General features: G+C 37.6%; 1 long non-coding RNA gene across 7 annotated transcripts in view; it reads right to left on the minus strand.

The window, feature by feature from the left end:
* Positions 1–348: 348 nt before the first annotated feature.
* Positions 349–23,113, minus strand: part of LOC113263599 (uncharacterized) — an 80,306-nt gene continuing 57,541 nt past the window's right edge. For all 7 annotated transcript variants that reach the window (XR_008956041.1, XR_008956039.1, XR_008956043.1 and 4 more), the window contains 3 exons: positions 3,456–3,596; positions 2,610–2,709; positions 349–1,686 (listed from right to left, as the gene is read on the minus strand). This is a non-coding gene — a long non-coding RNA (uncharacterized LOC113263599). The remainder of the gene's footprint in view (positions 1,687–2,609; positions 2,710–3,455; positions 3,597–23,113) is intronic.

The raw sequence follows: 23,113 nt of genomic DNA on the forward strand, positions 1-23,113 counted from the left end.
AAGAAAGACATACCTTGTTCTTGGATAGGAAGACTTATATTATTAAAAACCAAATTCTCCCTTAAATTAATTTATTAAAGTTGATGAAATTGCAGTCTAAACTGTAATTTCTTCCAACAAGAAGACACATGAGACAGGAGGCAGAAGAAGAGACACACAGATCCACAGAACAAAAATGGTGCCAGTCACAGATGAGAATACAGCACATGGGCAAGATGGCATTACAGATAAATGGGCAATTATTGGCAAATAATCGCAAGTAATGGCAAATAACTTGGCAACTTTAAGATTTCAAATCAAAAAAATTTCTCATGATTTAAGAGTTTGAATAAAAGAAAGACAAAAGAATAAAAGTTAACATAGGTGAACGGTTTTATGAAATCAGTATAAATATTTTTTCCAAAATGACATGAAACTCAGAAGCCATAAAAGCAAACATGGTTATACTTGGACATATAACAATCATACACATTCTTATAACAAAAATGAAGTTTAAAAGTGCATAAAAAATATCTGTAAAGCTTGACAATCCAAACCTTTTTGCCCAATAATAAATGATTTCTTCAAAATCAGGAGACTAAACCCCCACCCCCAAAATTGGACATAAAGAGGAAATTAAAGAATACAGATGGCTAATAAACATATGAAAAAAATGATCAAACTCAAAAACAAAAGAAATACAATTTAAGACAATAGTTTGGGCTATCACATTTGCAAAAAATTTTAAGCATTTATAAAATCCATTATCTGTGAAGTTGTGGAAAGGCTGGCAATCTCATTCATTGCCATTTGAAGATAAAGTTGTTACCACATTTTAAGGAAATCTTGTAATAATTTGAGATGTGCATATCCTTAATCCCAGTATTTCAACTGCTAAGTAATTTATTATGATATAATAGACAAATGCAAAAATACTGATAGGGAGGTTCATTGCACAGAAATTTTGTGCTAACAAATATCTATGGATGAGAAAAACTTATAACATTTAATTATATTTCATCTACAAAACAGTCGTGCAGTCATTCAACAAATGACACAGATGTATATTACTGAAATAGAAAAGGGTATTAAAAACTGTAAAATGAAAGGTAATTTGCAGAAGAATGTGTACAATATGGCCCCACTTCCAGAACCCCCCAAAATAGTTTGTGTGTCTGTGTGTCTGTGTGTGTGCATCTATCTGCTTAAAGAATGCACACAACTCTCTTAAGAGAAGAAAACTCTGGGGGAAGAATTGGGAGAGAGGAGGGCACTTAATTTATATTTTAGATATTTAAGTACGCTTTGAATTTTTGAGAAAAAATGTGCAGTTTCTTAATATATCCTATTTAAATTTTTTACCATATGGCAAATGGAAATTATAAATGTATATTTATGGGAGCACTGAGCAATTCCACCATTTTGAGTTTCTTGTGCAATAATATTTCCTCTACTGAGGCTCCTGGGATTGAGTCAAGTGGCAGCAAGGGAAACAGTCACCATGCCCAAATTAAAGTCTCATCGATGATATCCCAACATGAGCATTTCTCAGTTAAGCATTTCTTATCTGCAGGATGTGTCCACTGCAACACAGGAAAGAGAGGAATCGCCAAGCATAAAGCAGAGTGTATCATTATTTTGAGGAAGCTGGTGGTAGAAGTAATGGCACCCTCAGTAACAAATCCACCTCACATTTGTGGTCACCACCTGCAAGGATACAGAGGGGAAAATTGGCAAAGGTGAGGGACACATTTTCTAAGAAGCCCATTGGGGGCTATGAAATTCTTATATACTCTACCTCTACATGTGCTATGTTTGAATCTATCCAGAGGACACAAAGAAAGCCACATTTTCAGCTGCTGCATTCACCCTGTGGCCAGAAAAATGACTAAATCTTCCTAAATCAGCATCAGTGCTACTTTTTCTTCTTTGCTGAGCTAAGCACTGATAGACACCTCCAATTATCTCAGAATTTTATCTGTCTCCTTTCCTCTGTGTTGGCTCTTTAAAGTTTTAGGTCACTCATTCATCTGATCAATTATTTCAGACAAAACTATTTTTCTTCCTTCCAGTCTAATAGTTATTGAGAATCACTGAATTTCATGCATTCAACAACTTTCTGCTAACACAATGGATTCAGTCAAGTAGGAGCTTAGTTTATTGGATAAGAAAAGTTAAGGAAATCTTTCATATTCACCATAAACATATTAACCAAAATATAGAAAATATATAAAGAGAAGCTGTATATATATAAGAGAATATATAAGAAAAGCTGTATCTCTTTTTTTTAAAGATTATTTATTTATTTATTTATTTATTCGAGAAGGGGGGGCAGAGGGAGAGGAAGAGAGAGTATTAAGCAAACTCTGCACCGAGCATGGAGCCCAACACAGGGCTTGGTCTCAGGGCTCCGAGATCACAACTTGAGCCAAAACCAACAGTTGGATACTTAACCAACCGCACCACCCAGTGCCCGGAGAAGCACTATCTCTTAAATCACTATTCATTCTGGTCCTTGAGATCAATTAGAAGGTAGCTCAACGTCATCAATCTTCAGAAAACTACCATCTACTTTCCTACCCAGACATGGTTGCCCCTAGAAATCAAGGACTATTCTGACAAAAACTTACCTTCAAAGCATGGCCCTTGGACCACAGTCTCCTTGTCTGAAGAGTCTTGTTTCAGAGACTTACTGGTATCATTCACTCCCAAGAGTTCCCAAGAAGTAATCTGAGGGGAAAAAATGAGAAATGCCCCTTCTAGTGAAAAAGGTCAATCAGCTAGATGCTGGGATGTGATTCTTTGGTACTCTTTCATATTGATTTCATTTGGAAGCTATTTCTTACTCTCACAAAGCTCTGAAACTACAGCTAACTGCACCACAACTCTATACCTTTCAATATTAGCACACTGTAGCAGAGCCCTTCTCTCCTGTGCATTTCCAAGACTGACTGGTTTGCTTGAATCCAACTGAAAATTATGCCTCTTTTCCCCTCAATCATTTATCATTTTCTGCTTAGTTGGCTAGGTTGTTTACAAAATCACTTAAAATAATTGATATATCTATACTCAATAAAACTTTATTGAGAACCTATTCTATGCCTGGTAATCCATAGGTACTTGTACCCCAAAAGTAAACTGAAAATGTCAGGTCATAATAAATTAAAAGCCCATTTGATTAATCAAACATAGAAATAAAGACCTGAGAAGAAACTTAATAAATGGTCTTGTAGAATTTGATTCAGTTTTAGGAGTGGTTGTTGAGAAAAGTCCCCCATTTAGTAAGACCTGTTAGGACTCACAGACACAACTCCCAATTACTGTACCCACTATTATCTGGGTTTTGGATGGGTTTTTAATGATATTTGTTACAACCAAATGTCATCAAGCTTAAGAAGAGCAAGATCTATCAACTGTTATTCATCTTGGGCTTTTTTTCCCAGTAAATATGCAGTTCCCTGATAATATAGTCATACCTGCAAGAGCATCCAAAAGGCCGCAGGTAGCAATGGAGAATCAGTGACTTAAATTAAGTTGTCAACTCACTCTTTGGAGATAGCATTCAAGAAAGGCAAAGGCATAGACAGTTTTTCTTCCCTTCTAGGATCCATCATTACCTGGCAGGGAAAAAAAGAAGAAAAATAACATTTAAAAAATATGAGGATATAAATATGAATGTACCTATATACACAAACAGTTGTGCATGTAATCAAATTTAACGATAAAACATTCACAAATTATGGGTACCATGGTATACAGATTAGGAAGGGTGGGTATTAAGTCCTTGTGTGTCATGCACACAACCTTCAAATGTGCACTGCTCTCCCTTCCCCTGAGATCCAATAGAACCAAAAAGTGGCTGGCTAATAATTCTTTTAGCAAAGTAAAATATTCTTATTGTATTAAGACTACATATAATAAAACAATTTTACTATTATATATAGGTCAATAAAAATATGGTTTCTCTATTACTATCTGGTGAAGTCCAAGGGAAGCTCCCAACAATTTCATTTGCAGAAGAAAATTGTTTCTAGCTTTTATTTATCAGTTTTTCCAAGACCATCTTCAGAAGAAAATATACATATCAATAATATCTAAATATTTGGAAAGATTGAATTAAACTAAATTACTTTTATAACAACAGTCTAATATTTGCCCCAAAGCAATCATCTAGTAAAAGGGCAAATTCTTGTGTAATTCTTGTGTAATAATAGTAAGTCTTAACCATTCTTCATTTAAAAGAATTCATAAATACAGCATTTTTATCTATGATTTTGAAGAAAGCATATACTGTAAGCCATCAGTTTTAACAACTTCAGTATAAAAATAAAGTGTAGATGTGATAAAATGAAGAATACATTTGATTACTATATTCAGAGTACCCTCAAAACTGCACAGAACAATGGCTTCCGTGTTATTTACTGATCTCAAATTCACTGTGTGTAACTTAAAGCAATGTCCTAAAAATACCTTTTTGAAGTCATCTGCAGAACATCATATCACAAAGGTAATCAAATATATTTAGGTTTTCTTCTTTTATCATGTCAACTATTAAAATATCTTGAAATACTAGATTTATGTAAAGGTGTAAAATGTTAACCTTTATATTAAAGAAAAACTAATCAAAAAACATAATTGTTAAAAAGTGTATTTGTCTAGCTAAATCGTGGAAGGAACCGAGATGCCCTTCAACAGATGACTGGATTAAGAAGCTGTGGTCCATATATACAATGGAATATTACTCGGCTATCAGAAAGAACGAGTTCTCAACATTTGCTGCAACATGGACGGCACTGGAGGAGATAATGCTAAGCGAAATAAGTCAAGCAGAGAAAGACAATTATCATATGATTTCTCTCATCTATGGAACATAAGAACTAGGAAGATCGGTAGGGGAAGAAAGGGATAAAGAAAGGGAGGTAATCAGAAGGGGGAGTGAAGCATGGGAGACTATGGACTCTGAGAAACAAACTGAGGGCTGCAGAGGGGAGGCGGGTGGGGGAATGGGATAGACTGGTGATGGGTAGTAAGGAGAGCACATATTGCATGGTGCACTGGGTGTTATACGCAACTAATGAATCATCGAACCTTGCATCAGAAACCAGGGATGTACTGTATGGTGACTAACATAATGTATTAAAAAAACATTTGTCTTTGTCTTCTGAATATAAACATATTGATACAATACTGTCTTCTTTATTTCCTGTCTGCTGACAAATTAAGAAACATTTATCACAATGTGGTATCTTATAATTCTATTTTCAAATGTATTTTCCCCAAAATAATCTTACCTAAGATTTTAACAACAGGTATTTAAAAGATGTTATTTTTATAAGATCCACATATTTCATAATACATGGCATATCTGAGAGTAGCTATAGATAATTTGTTTCCAATATAACTTTGGCTCCTGCTGAACAAATTTTATAAATCTCAGGGGCCAAAGTAAATGGTATATCATTGTACATACATAATTCTCTGGTCTCAGAGAAAATTTGGTTTTGAAAATTGCTGTTGGCAAATATATAGGTGTAGACTTCATAGTTTTCTGAAAGTCCCAATGAAAGACAAGCATACTTTCCCTTCAAAGGAACCACACAGACACGGTTCTTCAGAAAATATTTAAGATCTACATTAGGATAACTAGAGAAAGATCCTAAGTGAGTCTAAATGGGAAAAGAAACACAATCTTCTAAAACTGCTGTTTCTGTAAAACCTGCTGCTGCTGCTGCTGCTGAGGAAATCTTGACAAACTGAAGCAACTGCTCTAGCTTCCATCACATTTGATTCTTACAGTTAGATGGCAGAAATAGATTTTCTTTAGACTAGTATGATAGTGTTTCTCAACCTTTTTTTTTATTATTATCACCTGTGTGGATATCCTTTTTAGACATTTCCCCCTCGTTTTCATACCCCCAAATTTTAATACCACAGATATGCTATATATCTGCTTATGTAAGGTGGCTGTTTGGAGGGCCGTGATCCACTGTAATATTTAAGATTTCTTTTGCTCCCAAGAAGTAATCTTCACCTCAGAAGTATGACATCAACTACGTTGAGAATCATGGTGTGCAGTAATTTGAGAAAAATAACTAAACAGGTAGGGAGGGCATAGTCTTCTCGCTCATCATGAAATGTGTTTAGAGTAGTCTCTTACTCTCTTCTAGTGCTCATACTCAACAGGACACGCTACTAAAGACTCAGGGATGTTCTTTCAATCACATACCTTACTTTGGCCCAATATCATCTTCATGCCTGAAAACAACTATGCCTTTATGCTTTCGTCTAAACACAGAAATGCCAAAAATCCTAGAATCCACAGGAATGGAAAATGTGGAGGACTCACCATGTAAGTCCATTTCATTAATGTATCATTAATGTGTCTCACCATATACATTAATGTATATATATAATGCCGAGATAACAAAAGGTCTCCTAAAATCGATTAAATTATTGACTAGTTAAAATAAACATTGGCTAGAAACATAGATAAATTTGAAGGGGTGATACTGTAGTGTCAAGAGACCTTCTGGAAGCTTCAGAGAGATAAGCACTGATATCGATGGGAATCTAAATATCAGTGGCACATTGCTGAGTCTTAAGTGGAACTAAAACCTTGTATTCCTCCATACCCATCTTCCCTCAAGAAAACAGGAGACAATCGAACTTTACATCAGAAACCAGGGATGTACTGTATGGTGACTAACATAATATAATAAAAAAAAAACATTAAAAAAAACAGGAGACAAATAATTTTTCTGATGGAATCTACAGAATCAGTAGTGATGCCCCTCTTTCATTCCTAATTTCAGTGATTTACATCTTTTTTGTTTCTTGTTCAGTCTAACTAAAGTCTTGTCAGTTTCATTAACCTTTGAAGAAATCTAACTTCTGTTCTCATGTGTTTTTTTTAAGTTATTTTGGGTTTTACTTTTATTTCATTCATTTTTTTGCTCAAATCTTCATTATTTATTTCATTGTACTTGATTTTCTAGTTGAACCTTTTTCTTGTTTCTTAAGGTAGAAGTTTAAGCTATTTATTTGGTATATTTACTCTTTTCTCATAGTCATTTGAAACCATAAATCTCGAGGCACTTGGATGGTTTATTTGGTTAAGTATCAGGAGCTTGATTTTGGTTCAGGTTATGATCTTAGGGTCATGAGATCAAGTCCCACATCAGGCTCTGTGCTCAGTGAGGAGTCTGTTTGAGATTCTCTCTGTCCATCTACCTCTTTCCCTCTTCCCACTCGTGTGCATGCTCTCTCTCTCTCTCTCTCATAAATAAATAAATAAATAAATAAATAAATAAATAAATAAATAAAATCTTTAAAAAAAAACAACTATAGATCTCTAAGCATGGCTTTATATGTATCCCACTCAGTTCTAAATGTTTTCTAGTTTCTTTTATTTTTCTTTGACCCATGGGTTCTTCTAAGTATGTTAATTCCAAATATTTGGTGATTTCCCAGATTTATTTGTTTTGATCTCTTATATAATTCCCATATGGTCATAGACCATATTTTATAACTTTAATCTTTTTAAATTCATTGTGTCCAGTTCTATGACTTAGCACATGATCAATGCTGGAGAATGCTCCAGATGTGTTTGAAAATAATATATTTTCTGCTGTGTTCTATATATATATAGCTGATCAAGTTTACTGAGACAGATTGCTTAAGTATGCTATAGCCACACTGATTTCTGTCTAATTGGTCTATCAATCATTAAGAAAAAGGTACTAAAGATTCCAGATATTATCACTGAATTACCTACTTATCCCTTCAACCATGTCTCAGACCTCATCTTCTTTATCTATTCATCTGTTGGAGGGCATCTCTGCTCCTTCCACAGTTTGGCTATGTAATATTCCATTGTACTCCTTCTACAGTTTGGCTACTGTGGACATTGCTGCTATGAACATTGGGGTGCATATGGCCCTTCTTTTCACTACCTCTGCATCTTTGGGGTAAATACCCAGTAGTGCAGTTGCTGTGTCATAGGGGAGCTCTATATTTAACTTTTGGAGGAACCTACATACTGTTTTCCAAGGTGGCTGTACCAGCTTTCATTCCCACCAACAGTGTAAGAGGCTTCCCCTTTCTCCACATCCTCACCAACATAAGTTGTTTCCTGACTTGTTAATTTTTGCCATTCTAACTGGCAGAAGAATAGGGGACCCTGTTTCAGCTGGTCCCTGAATTTAGCTGGATATCTACCAAACCATTCTGAACACCCATGAAATAAGCCTGAAGTGTAAGAATATATATCTGAACCTCTACAATCGTAAAATCTCTTGCAGTCATGAGGTATGAAGAGTGGAGTCATGATTCTGCAGGCAGATATTGGAAGATAAACAGAAGGGGGAGGTAGCCACCATAAGCTGGCACTGGGAAAGCGATATAACATCAGACCGCAAGACCATCCCATGCTGGGGACTAGGCAATAACTCGCAGAGTGGTAGCATCCAGGCAAAGAGCTTCAGAGCAGCCCACAGACAGCATCTAGGAGCTGCAGGTGCATGTGTGTGAACCTGGGTTGGCTCATGGTTTTAGAAGCACAAAGGGCAGAGATGCACCCTCGCCCTGGGGTTGACGTCTGGGAGAGTTGTTGTGGGCATGCACCACTCAGGAGAGGCTGCAGTTTTTAGCAGCACAGACAGAAACAGTACTGTGTGTAGTGGACAGCTCAGTGAAGAGCAGACTATGATTTCTCTGCTCTGGGATAGAAGTTTGGGTGCGGCCATTTCTACTCTGACTCTTGGAAGAGACATGGAAAGCTGCAAAAGAACAAAAGCTCAAAAAAACTGGTTTCCACTGAGCCCAACCCCTTGACAGGGGGCAGGGCAACTCTGCCCAAGCAGGCCCCTCCCCCAGAAGACAGGCTGGAAGAACAAGAGGACAACAACCCTAGGGTCCCCATAAAATGGGTACATCTTGCTTGGATCATAGTTAATACTTTGGACTCTGTACATTCCCTCAATCACCCGTGAACAGAATGACTAAGAGGAGGAACCCCCAACAAAGAAAAGAACCAGAGACTATGGCCTCTGCCACAGACTTAATGGATAGGGATATAAGAAAGATGTCAGAGATAGACTTCAGAGTAGCAATTATGTAGTCGATATCTAGGCTTGAGAAAAATATTAGTGACAACATAGAATCTCTAAGGGCAGAAATGAGATCTAATCAGGCTGAACTTAAAAATTCTATGAATGAGATGCAGTCTAAACTGGATACCCTGACAGCCAGGGTAAATGAGGCAGAAGAACAAATTAGTGAGCTAGAAGATATGATGATAGAAAGGAAGGAAGTCTAGGAGGCCTGAGACAAACAGCTAAAAGCCCATAAGAACAGACTTAGAGAGATCAATGATACCATGAAACAGTCCAATGTCAGAATTATTGGGATCCCTGAAAGGGTGGAGAGAGAGGAGGGGACTAGAAAGTATATTTGAGCAATTTGTAGCTGAGAACTTCCCTAATCTGGAGTAGGAAACCAGCATTTGTGTCCAAGAGGCAGAGAGATCCCTCCCAAGATCAATTAGAATAGACCAACACCATGACATATAATAGTAAAACTTCAAATTTTAGAGCCAAGGAAGCTTTCCTGAGAGCTGCTAGAGGGAAGAGATTTCTTAAGTACAGAGGGAGGAAGATCAAAATAATGTCAGACCTGTCCACAGAGACCTGGCAAGCCAGAAAGGCCTGGCAAGACATATTCAGGGTACTAAATGAGAAGAACATGCAGCCAAGAATACTTTATCCAGCAAGGCTGTCATTCAGAATGGATGGAGAGACAAGAGCTTCCAAGAACAGAAGAAACTGAAAGAATATCTGACCACCAAGCTGGCCCTGCAAGAAATATTAAGGGGGTGGGGTTCTATAAAAGAAGAAGGACCCCAAGTGTAAATAGACCAGAAATTTTAAAAAGAGAATCTATAGAAACACGGACCTCACAGGCAATATGATGGCACTAAAATCATATCTTTCAATAGTCACTCTCAATGTGAATGGCATAAATGCTCCCATGAAACAGCAAAGGGTTGCAGACTGGATAAAAAGACATGACCCATCCATATGCTGTCTAACCAGAGACTCATTTTAAACCTAAAGATACATTCAGATTGAAAGTGAGGGGATGGAGAACCACTTATCATGCCAATGGACCTGAAAAGAAAGCTGGGGTAGTAATTCTCATATCAGACTAATTAGATTTTAAGCTAAAGACTGTAGTAAGAGATGTGGAGATACACTATATCATACTTAAAGGGTCTATACAACAAGAAGATCTAGCAATTATAAATATCTATGCCCCCGACATGGGAGTAGCCAACTACATAAGCCAACTGTTAACCAAAATAAAGAATCGTATTGATAATAATACTTAAATAGCAGGAGCCTTCAACACTCCACTCTCTGCAATGGACAGATCATCTAAGCAGAAGATCAGCAAAGAAAGAAGAGCTTTGAATGACACATTGGACCAGATGGACTTTGTAGACATATATAGAATATTCTGCCCTAAAACAACAGAATTCTCATTCTTCTCAAATGCACATAGAACTTTCTCCAGAATAGACCACATACTGGGTTACAAATCAGGTCTCAATTGATACCAAAAGCTGAGATTATTCCCTGCATACTTTCAGATCACAATGCTTTGAAACTGGAACTCAATCATAAGAAAAAATTCAGAAGGAATTCAAACACTTGGAAGTTAAAGACCATCCTGCTAAAGAAAGTTTGGGTCACCCAGAAAATAAAAGAACTTAAAGAATTCATTGAAACTAATAAGAATGAAAACACATTGGTCCAAAACCTATGCGATACTGCAAAGGAGGTCCTAAGGGGGAAATATATGGCCATCCAAGCGTCATTCAAAAAAAGTAGAAATATCCCAAATGCACAAACTAACCTTACACCTAAACAAGCTGGAGGAAAGATAAACTCTTTTTTTAAGTCATTTTTTTTTAATTTTTAATTTTTATATTTATATTTAACAGATATATTCTTCATTTTGGCTTCCTTTCTCTGTACACAATTTTATATATATAATAAGTTTTACTTTAATTACAATTTTGGGATCTAGTGTCTTCTAACACACAGACTAAAATACATCCAGGACCACCTATTAGATTATGTCCTTTCTTTTTCCCTTTTTCTTTTCTTTTCTGGTTTCTGAACTCTTCAGATTGTTCTAGTGTAGATTCTGCTGGGGTCATTGTTGATATTTTTTATTTTGTTCTCTCATTCATTTAGTCTTCTCTGGAAAAAAAATGACTAGAAGGAGAAATTCCAACAAAATAAAGAACCACAGGTAATACTCTCTGCCATAGATTTAATTGATATGGGTGTAAGTAGATGTCAGACCTAGAATTCAAAATAACGATTGTAAAGATACTAGCTAGGGTTGAAAAAGCATAAACGACACTACAGAATCCCTTAGTGCAGAAATAAAAGAACTAAAATCTAATCAGGCCAAAAGAAATGCTTCAATTGAGATGCAGTCTAAAATGGATGCTATAATGGCTAGGGTAGATGAGGCAGATGGGACAGTCAATGATACAGAAGACAAGATGATGGAAAGTAAGGAAGCTGAAAAAAACAAACAACTACTGGATCATGAAAGGAGGCTTCAAGAAATCAGCAAAACCACAAAGCGAAACAATATTAGAATAATTGGGATCCCAGGGGAAGAGGAAAGAGAGAGAGAGACACACACACACAGAAGGTATATTTGAGCAAATCATAGCTGAGAACTTCCCTAAACTGGGGAAGGAAACAAGCATTCAAGTCTAGGACACACAGAAAACCCCCCTCAAAATCAATAAATATAGATCAACAACCACACATATAATAGTGAAACTTACAAAATTTCACAGATAAAGAGAAAATCCTGAAAGCAGCTAGAGACATGAGTTCCTTAAAAAACAAGGGTAGAAACACTAGAATGGCATGAGACCTATCCACAGGGGCCTGGGAGGCCAGAAACGGATGGCATGATATATTCGGGGTACTAACTGTGAAAAACCTGCAGCCAAGAATATTTTGTCCAGCAAGGCTGTCGTTCAGAATGGAAGGAGAGATAAAGAGCTTCCAGAACAAACAGAATCTAAAAGAACTTGTAATCACTGAACTGGCCCTGCAGAAATATTAATGGAGATTCTATACAGAGAGGAAAAAAGATGGTGGAGGAGTAGGGAAACCCTTTCTCAGCTGGTCCCCTGAGTTGAGCTGAATATATACCAGACCATCCTAAAAATCCATGGGATCAGTCTGAGACACAGGAAGATACATCTGGATCTCTACAAATGAATATCTCCAGCGCTGAATATTGAGGTACGAAGAGGGGAGCTGTGAATCCACGCACAGATATCAGAAGATAAACAGAAGGGGGAGGGAGCTGCCATGTTAAGGTGCCGGAAAGCAGTAGCCACCTGCACTGGGGAGTGGGTCGAACTCGCAGACTGGCACCCGGTAGAAAGCAGACTGACACCACGAGCCTGGGAATGCGCACAACCAGACTGAAAACCGGAGCTCCAGAGCACTCACTGGAGCCGGACTGATACCAGAAGCTCAGGAGCAGGCACGCATCCAGACTGAAAACTGGAGCTCCAGAGCGCACACTTGAACTAGACTGAAACAAGGAGCTCAGGAGTGCATGTGGGACCCGGGGGCGGCTGGTGGTGTTAGAAGCACAAAGGATGGAGACATGCTAGCCCTGGAAATGAGGGCTGGGATGCCGGCTGTGGGGTGCACAACCTGGACGCTGCAGGGTTTTTGGCAGCACCAAAAGAAAAAGAGTTAAAGTGGCCAAGAGAGCTCACTGGAGAGCGGACTGCGATCTCTCTGTTCTGAGACAGAGGCTAGGATATGGCCACTGCTGCTCTGACTGTCAGAAAAGACCCAGAAAACCACCAGGAAAAGCTGCCAGAGAACAAAAGCCTGGAAATACCAGCTCACATTGTGCCCAATCCCATGCCCCTTCACAGGGGAAAGGGTGACTCTACCCAAACAGGGTTGCCTGAATATCTGTGTGGCAGGCCCCTCCCCCAGAAGGCAAGCTGAAAAATCAAGAAGCCCATGTCCCTAAGGCCCCTATAAAACAAGTGCACACTATCTGGGTCCTCGTCCATAATTTGGGCTCTGGGCAACCCCATAACCTCTCTCATCAGAATTACAAGAAGGAGAAATCCCCCCCAGGAAAGAAAAGATAATGAGTCTGTGGTCTCTGCCACAGAACTGATGGATATGGATATAAACAAATTGTCAGAAATGGAGTTCAGAGTAACAATGGCCAAGATGATCTGTAGACTTGAAAAAGATATTAACGAAAATATTAACGAGAATATAGAATCTCTAAGGGCGGTATTGAGAGTGAATCTGGCAGAAATTAAAAATGCTATGAATCAAATGCAGTGCTTTGATAAACTAGATGCTTTGACAGCCAGGGTAAATGAGGCAGAAGAACGAATTAGTGAACTGGAGGATGGGATGGTAGAAGAGAAAGCTAAAACAGAAACTTGGCTCAAAAAAATCCAATCCCAAGAATGTAGGTTATGGGAGATTACTGACACAAAGAAACATTCCAATGTCAGAATCATCAGCATCTCCAAGGGGCTGGAGAAAGAGAGAAGTCTAGAAGAGATATTTGAACAAACTGTATCAGAAAACTTCCCTAATCTGACAAGGGAAACAAGTATTCGTGTCCAAGAGGCAGAGAGGACCCCTACCAAGGTTGACCACAGACAACCTACACCATGTCATGTCATAGTGCATTTCATAAATATTAGATCCAAGGATACAGTATCGAAAGCAGCCAGGGCAAAAAGATTTCTCACATAGAGAGGAAAAAATATCAGATTAACGTCAGACCTGTCTACAGAGACATGGCAGGCTAGGAACGGTTGGCAGAATATTTTCAAAGCTCTATCCCAGAAGAACATGCAGCCAAGGATCCTTTATCCAACAAGGCTGTCATTCAGAATGGATGGAGAGATAAGGATCTTCCAGGATTGGCAGAAACTGACCGAATTTGTAACCACAAAACCAGCCCTACAGGAGATATTAAGGGGGATTCTATAAAAGTAAAAAGGCCCCAAGAGTGATACAGAACAGAAATTTACAATCTACAGAAACAAAGACTTCACAGGCAACAAGACATCATTAAAATCATATCTCTCAATAATCACTCAATGTGAATGGCCTAAATGCTCCCATAAATGCCACAGGGTAGAAGATCGGATAAAAAGACATGACCCATCCATTTGCTGTCTACAAGAGACTCATCTTGAACCTAAAGGTACATCCAGACTGAAAGTGAAGGGATGGAAAACCGTTTTTCATGCCAATGGACCTCAAAAGAAAGCTGAGGTAGCAATTCTAATATCAGACAGATTAGATTGTAAACTAAAGACTTTAGTTAGAGATACAGAAGGACACTATATTATTCTTAAAGGATGTATCCAACAAGTGGATATGACAATTATAAATATCTACGCCCCCAACAGGGGAGAAGCTAGATACACAAGCCAACTGCTAACCAGAATAAAGAGACGTATAGATAATAATAAGTTATTAGTAGGGGACCTCAACACTCCACTATTAGCAATAGCCAGATCACCTAAGCAGAAAATCAACAAAGAAACAAGAGCTTTGAATGCCATACTAGACCAGATGGACCTCATAGATATATAGAGAACACTACACCCCAGAATAACAGAACACTCATTCTTTTCAAATGCACATGGAACTTTCCCCAGAATAGACCATATATGGGGTCACAAAACAGGCCTCAACTGATACCAAAAGACTGAAATTTTTCCCTGCATTTTCTCAGACCACAATGCTTTGAAATTGGAACTCAATCAGAAGGGAAAATTTGGAAGAAATTCAAACACATGGAAACTAAGAACCACCCTGCTCAAGAATGATTGGGTAAACCAGGAAATCAAAAATCAATTTAAACAATTTATGGAGACCAATGAGAATGAAAACACAATGGTCCAAAACCTATGGGAGACTGCAAAGTCGGTCCTAAGGGGAAAATACATAACCATCCACGCCTCACTCAAAAGAATAGAAAAATCTAAAATGCAATTTTTATATTCTCACCTCAAGAAGCTGGATCTGAAACAGAAGAACAGGCCTAATCCATTCATTAGAAAGCAGTTGATCAAGATTAGAGCAGAGATCAATGAATTAGAAACCAGGAGCACAGTAGAGCAGATCAACAGAACCAGAAGCTGGTTCTTTGAAAGAATAAATAAGATTGATAAGCTACTGGCCAGACTTATTCAAAAGAATACAGAAAGGACCTAAATTAATAATATTATGAATGAAAGGGGAGAGGTCACAACCAACACCAATGAAATAGGAAGGATCATTAACTTTTATCAACAGCGTTATGCCAATAAATTAAACAACCTGGAAGATATGGATGCCTTCCTGGAAGCCTATAAACTACCAAGACTGAAACAGGAAGAAACTGATTATTTAAACAGACCAAATAATTATGAGGAGATTGAAGGAGTGATCAAGAACCTCCCCAAAAACAAGAGTCTAGGGCCTAATGGATTCCCTGGGGAATACTCCCAAACATTCAAAGAAGAAATAATACCTATTCTTCTGAAGCTGTTTCAAAAAATAGAAAGAGAAGGAAAACTACCAAACTCATTCTATGAAGCCAGTATTACCTTGTTCCCCCAACCAGGCAAAGACTCCATCAAAAAGCAGAATTATAGACAGATATCCCTGATGAATATGGACACCAAAATTCTCAACAAGATCCTAGCTAATAGGATCCAACAGTACATTAAAAGGACTATCCATCATGACGAAGTGAGATTCATCCCTGGGATACAAGTGTGGTTCAACATTCACAAATCTATCAATGTGATAGATCATATCAACAAGAAAAGAGTCAAGAACCATATGATCCTCTCAACTGATGCAGAAATAACATTTGACAAAATACAGAATCCTTTCCTGAGTAAAACCCTGCATAGTATAGGGGTAGAGGGTACATTTCTCAATTTCATAAAAACCATCTATGAAAAGCCTACAGCGAATATCATTCTCAATGGGAAAGAGCTGAAAGCCTTTCCCTTAATATCAGGAACACGACAAGGATGCCCACTCTCGCTATTCAACATAGTACTAGAAGTCCTTGTAACAACAATCAGACAAAAAAGGGGATAAAAGGTATTTGAATTGGCAAAAAAAAAAAAAAAAAGTCAAACTGTCTCTCTTCGCAGATGACATGATACTCTATATGGAAAACCCAAAAGAATCCACCCCAAAAGTACTAGAAATTATAGAGCAATTCAGTATTGTGGCGGGATACAAAATCAATGCTCAGAAATCAGTTGCATTTCTATACGTGAACAAAGAGACTGAAGAAAGAGAAAGTAGGGAATCCATTTCATTTACAATAGCACCAAAAGTCATACGTTATCTCGGAATTAACTTAACCAGAGATGTAAAGGACCTATATTCTAGAAACTACAAATCACTCTTGAAAGATATTGAAGAAGACACAAAGAGATGGAAAAATATTCCATGCTCAAGGATTGGAAGAATTAACATAGTTAAAATGTCTATGCTACCCAGAGCCATCTACACTTTCAATGCAATCCCGATCCATCTCCCAATGACATTTTTCAAAGAAGTGGAACAAACAGTCCTTAAATTTGTGGGGAACCCCGTATCATCAAGGAATTGTTGAAAGGAAAAACAAAGCTGGGGGCATCACATTGCCAGATTTCAAGCTATACTACCAAGATGTGATCACAAAGACAGCATGGTACTGGCACAAAAACAGACACATAGACCAATAGAACAGAATAGAGAACCCAGAAATGCACCTTCGGCTCTTTGGGCAACTAATCTTTGACAAAGCAGGAAAAAACATCCAGTGGAAAAAAGACAGTCTCTTCCATAAATGGTGCTGGGAAAATTGGACAGCTACATGCAAAAGAATGAAACTTGACTACTCTCTCAGACCATACACAAAGATAAATGCCAAATGGATGAACGACCTCAATGTGAGACAGGAATCCATCAAAATCCTAGAGGAGAACATAGGCTGCAACCTCTTTGGCATCAGCCACAGCAACTTTTTTCAAGACACATCTCCAAAGGCAAGAGAAACAAAAGAGAAAATGAACTTGTGGGACTTCATCAAGATTAAAAGCTTCTGCACAGCTAAGGAAACCATCAAAAAAACTAAGAGGCAGCCCACGGAATGGGAGTAGATATTTACAAATGACACTACAGATAAAAGATTAGTATCAAGGATGTACAAAGAACTTCTCAAACTCAATACACATGAAACAAATAATCAAATCAAAAAATGGGCAGAAGATATGAACAGACACTTTTCCAATGAAGACATACAAATGGCTAACAGACACATGAAAAATGTTCAAAATCATTAGCCATCAGGGAAATTCAAATCAAAACTACCTTGAGACACCACCACCTTATGCCAGTTATAATTGAAAAATGGACAAGGCAAGAAACAACAAATGTTGGAGAGGATGTGGAGAAAGGTGATCCCTCTTACACTGTTGGTGGGAACTCAAGTTGGTACAGCCACTTTGGAAAACAGTGTGGAGGTCCCTCAAAAAGTTAAAAATTGAGCTACCCTATGACCCAGCAATTGCACTACTGGGTATTTACCCCAAAGATACAGACGTAGTGAAGAGAAGAGCCATATGCACCCCAATGTTCACAGCAGCATTGTCCACAATAGCCAAATTGTGGAAGGAGCCGAGATGCCCTTCAACAGATGACTGATTAATAAGATGTGGCCCATATATACAATGGAATACTACTCAGCCAACAAAATGAACGATTTCACAACTTTTGCAGTAACATGGACGGGACTGGAGAAGATAATGCAAAGTGAAATAAGTCAAGCAGAGAAGACAATTATCATATGGTTTCACTCATTTATGGAACATAAGAAGTAGGAAGATCAGTAGGAGAAGAAAGGGAAGAAGGAAGGGGGGGTAAAAGGAAGGGGGAATGAACCGTGAGAGACTATGGACTCTGGGAAACAAACTGAGGGCTTTAGAGGGGAGGAGGGTGATGGATTGTAATATGCTGGTGACGGGTAATAAGGAGAGCACGTATTGCATGGTGCACTCAGTGTTATATGCAAGTAATGAATCATGGAACTTTACATCAAGAACTTAGGATGTACTGTATGGTGACTAACATAACATAATAAAAATTTTTTATAAAAAAATGAATAAAAATTAAGGGGATTGTATAAGTGAAAGAGAGATCAAAAGCAACATAGACCAGAAAGGAACACAGACAACGGTGACTTTACACGTAACAAAATGGCACTGAATTCATACCTTTCAACAGTGACTCTGAATGTAAATGTGCTAAATTCTCCAATCAAAAGTCACAGGGTATCAGAATGGATAAAAAAAAATGCAAAACCCATCCATATGCTGTCTACAAGATACTCATTTTAGACCCAAAGACACCTCCATATTGAAAGTGAAGAGGTGGAGAACAATTCATCATGCTAATGCACATCAAAAGAAAGTTGGGGTACCAATACTCGTATCAGACAAATTAGATTTTAAGAAAAGACTGTAGCAAAGGATGGAGAGGGACACTATATCATACCTAAAGGGTCTATCTGAAAAGATCTAACAATTATAAATATTTATGCTCCTAACATGGGAGCTGTCAATTTTATAATCCAATTAATAAAATTAAAGAAACACATTGATAATAATACAAAAATACTAGGGGACTTTAATACCCCACTCACAGCAATGGGCAGATCATCTAGGCAGAAGAGAAACACACAAACAAAGGCTATGAATGACACACTGGAACAGATGGACTTCACAAATATATACAGAACTTTCCATCCTAAAGCAACAGAACACACGTTCTTCTCAAGTGCACATGGAACATTCTCCAGAATAGACCACATACTGGGTCACAAATTGTTATCAATTAGTACCAAAAGACTGGGATTATTCCTTGCATATTTTCAGACCACAATGCATTAAAACTTGAACTCAATCACAAGAGGAACTTTAGAAGAAACTCAAATACTAGGAGGTTAAAGAACATCCTACTTAAGAATGAATGGTTCAACAAGGAAACTTAAAAAGAATTTAAAAATTCATGGAAACAAATGAAAATGAAAACAGAAATGTTCAAAAGATTTCAGATGCAGCAAAGGCAGTCCCAAGAGGGAATTACATAGCAACATAAGCCTTTCCCAAGAAACAAGAGAAGTCTCAAATATACAACCTAACCATACATCTCAAAGAAGCTGGAGAAAGAACAGCAAATAATGCCTAAATCAAGCAGGAGAAGAGAACTAATATCAAAGGAGAAATTGATGAAATAAAAGCCAAAACAACAGTAAAACAGAAACTAGGAGCTAGTTCATTGAATTAATGAGATCGATAACCCCCTAGCCAGACTTATCAAAAAGAAAAAAGAAAGGACCCAAATTAATAAAATGATGAAGGAAAGAGGAAAGATCACAACCAACAACAAGGAAATACAAATAATTTTAAGAACATATGATAAGCAAATATATGCCAACAAATTAAGCAATCTGGAAGAACACATTCCTAGAAACAAATAAACTACCAAAACTGAAACAGGAAGAAATTGAAAACTTGAACAGACTTATAACCAGTAAGGAAATTGAAGCAGCAAAAAAAATCTTCTAAAAAACAAGAGTCCAGGGCTGGATAGCTGCCCAGGGGGATTCTACAAAACGTTTAAAGAATTAATACCTGTTCTTCTGAAGCTATTTTAAAAAATAGAAATGGAATAAAAACTTCCAAACTTGTTCTATGAGGCCAGCATTACCTTGATCCCCAAACCAGACAAAGACCCCACCGAAAAGGAGAATTACAGAACAATATCCCTGGTGAACATGGATGCCAAAATTCTTACCAAGATACTAGCCAGTAGGATCCAACAGTACATTAAAAGGATTATTCACCACAACCAAGTGGGATTTATTCCTGGGCTTCAAGGGTGGTTCAACATTCACAAATCAATCAACTTGATACATCACATTAACAAAAGAAAGCACAAGAACCATATGATCCTCTTTATGCAGAAAGGCATTTGACAAAATACAGCATTTTTTTCTTGATTAAAACTGCACAGTGTAGGGATACATGGAATATACTTCAATATCATCAAAGCCATATATGAAAAGCTCACAGTGAATATCATTCTCAGTAGGGAATAGCTGAGAGCTTTGTCCTTAAGGTCAGGAACACAATAGAGATGCCCACTCTCATCACTGTTGTTCAACATAGTACTAGCATCCCTACCCTCAGCCATCAGACAACAAAATAAATAAAAGGCATCTGAATCAGCAAAGAAGAAGTCAAACTCTCACTCTTTGCAGATGACATGATACTTTATGTGGAAAACCCAAAAGACTCCACACAAAATTGCTAGAACTCATAAAGGAATTCAGCAACATGGCAGGATATACAATCAACCCACAGAAATCAGTGGCATTTCTATACACTAATAATGTGATAGAAGAAAGAGAAATTAAGGAATCAATCCCATTTACAATTGGACCAAAAACCAAAGGATATCTAGGAATAAACCTAACCAAAGAGGCAAAGGATCTGAACTCTGAAAACTACAGAACACTGATGAAAGAATTTGAGTTAGACACAAAGAGATGGAAAAACATTCCAGTCCCATGGAATGGAAGAACAAATAGTGTTAAAATGCCTATGCTACACAGAGCAATCTACCATTCATGCAATCCCTATCAAAATACCATCAAGAAATGTCTGTTCATGTCTTCTGCCCATTTCTTGACTGGATTATTTGTTTTTGGGGTGTTGAGCTTTATAAGTTCTTTCTAGATCTTGGAGTCTAGCCCTTTATGTGATATGTCATTTGAAAATATCTTCTCCCATTTCATTGACTGCCTTTTAGCTTTGTTGACTGTCTCCTTTGGTGTGCAGAAGCTTCTTATCTTGATGAATTCCCAATAGCTCATTTTTACTTTAGTTTCCCTTGCCTTTGGAAACATTCAATGGAATATTACTCAGCCATCAGAAAGAATGAGTCCTTACCATTTACATCAACGTGGATGGAACTGAAAGGTATTATGCTGAGAAAGACAATTATCATATGGTTTCACTTATATGTGGAATATAAGAAACAGTGCAGAGGATCATAGGGAAAGGGAGGGAAAACTGAATGGGAAGTCATCAGAGAGGGAGACAAACCATGAGAGACTCTTAACTATAGGAAATGTACTGAGGGTTGCTGGAGGGAATATAGGTGGGGGATGGAGTAATTGGGTGATGGGATTAAAGAGGGCATGTGGTGTCATGAACACTGGGTGTTATACACAACTGATGGATCATTGAACACTACATCTGAAACTAACGATGTTCTGTATGTTAGCTAATTGAATTTAAAATTTTAAAAGTCTCTTATGGTTGGCTTCCTTCTTTTTTTTCCCTTCCCCTATGTTCATCTCTTTTTTCTTAAATTCCATATATGAGTGAAATCACATGGTATTTGTCTTTCTCTGATTTATTTAGCTTAGCATGATACACAGTAGCTCCATTCACATTGTTGCAAATGGCAAGATTTCATTTTTTGATGGCTGAGTAATATTCCATTGTGTATATATACCACTTCTTTATCCATTCATCAGTTGATGGACATTTGAGCTCCTTCTATGATTTGGCTATTGTTTATAATGCTGCTATAAACATCAAGGTGCCTACCCCCCTTCAAACCAGTATTTTTGTATCCTTTGGGTGAATACCTAGTAGTGCAATTGGAGGGTCACAGGGTAGTTCTATTTTGAACATTTTGGACTGTTTTCCAAAGCAACTGCAGCAGTTTGCATTCCCGCTATGGCTGTGTAAGAGGCTTCCCCTTTCTCCATATCTTTGCCAACATTTGTTTTCCTATGCTGATAATTTTAGCCATTCTGACAGTTATGAGGTGGTATCTCATCATTTTTTTTTAAGATTTTATTTATTTGACAGAGAGAGAGAGCACAAGTAGGGGGAGTAACAGGCAGGGGAGAGGGAGAAGCAGCCTTCCCGCAGAGAAGGGAGCCCGATGTGGGATTCCATTCCAGGATTCTGGGATCATGCCCTGAGCCAAAGGCAGATGCTTAACGACTGAGCCACCCAGGAACCCCTCTCATCACGGTTTTGATTTGTATTTCCCTAATGCTGAGTGATGTTGAGCATATTTTCACGTATCTGTTGGCCATCGTGATGCCTTCTTTGGAAAAGTTTCTCTTCATGTCTTCAGCCCATTTCCTAACTGGATTATTTGTTTTATGGGTGTTGAGTTTGATAATTCTTTATCCAATATGTCATTTATTAATATCTTCTTCTCCCTTTCCACAGGCTGACTTTTATATTTGTTGATTGTTTCCTTTGCTGTGCAGAAGCTTTTTATTTTGATGAAGTCCTAATAGTTCATTTTTACTTTTGTTTTCCTTGCCTCCCAAGGCATGTCTACTAAGAAATTGCTACAGCCGAGGTCAAAGAGGTTGCTGCCTATGATCTCAAGGAATTCGATGGTTTCCTGTCTCACATTATGTCCAACAATCATTTTTATTTATTATTGTGTATAGTATAAGGATGTGGTCCAATTTTAATGTTCTGCATGCTGCTTTCCAGTTTTCCCAACAACATTTATTCAATAGACTCTTTTTTCAATTGGATATTCTTCCCTGCTTTTTTGAAGATTAGTTGATCATACAGGTGTAGGTCCATTTCAAGGGTTTCCTACTCTGTTCCATTGATCTATATGTCTGTTTTTGTGTCTACACCATATTATCTTGTTGACTACAGCTTTGTAATATAGCTTCAAGTCTTGAATTCTGATGCCTCCAGCTTTGTTTTTCTTTTTCAAGATTGCTTTGGCTCCTTGGGGTCTTTCTATGGTTCCATACTAATTTTAGGATTTTTTTGTTCTTATACTGTGAGAAATACTGGTGGTATTTTGATAGGGATTGCATTAAATGTGTAGATTGTTTTGGGAAGTATAGACATTTTAACAATATTTATTCTTCCAATCCATAAGCATGGAATATTTTTCCATTTCTTTGTGTTCTCTTCAATTTC

This window comes from Ursus arctos, unplaced genomic scaffold, assembly GCF_023065955.2.
Source record: "Ursus arctos isolate Adak ecotype North America unplaced genomic scaffold, UrsArc2.0 scaffold_28, whole genome shotgun sequence".
Classification (NCBI taxonomy): domain Eukaryota; kingdom Metazoa; phylum Chordata; class Mammalia; order Carnivora; family Ursidae; genus Ursus; species Ursus arctos.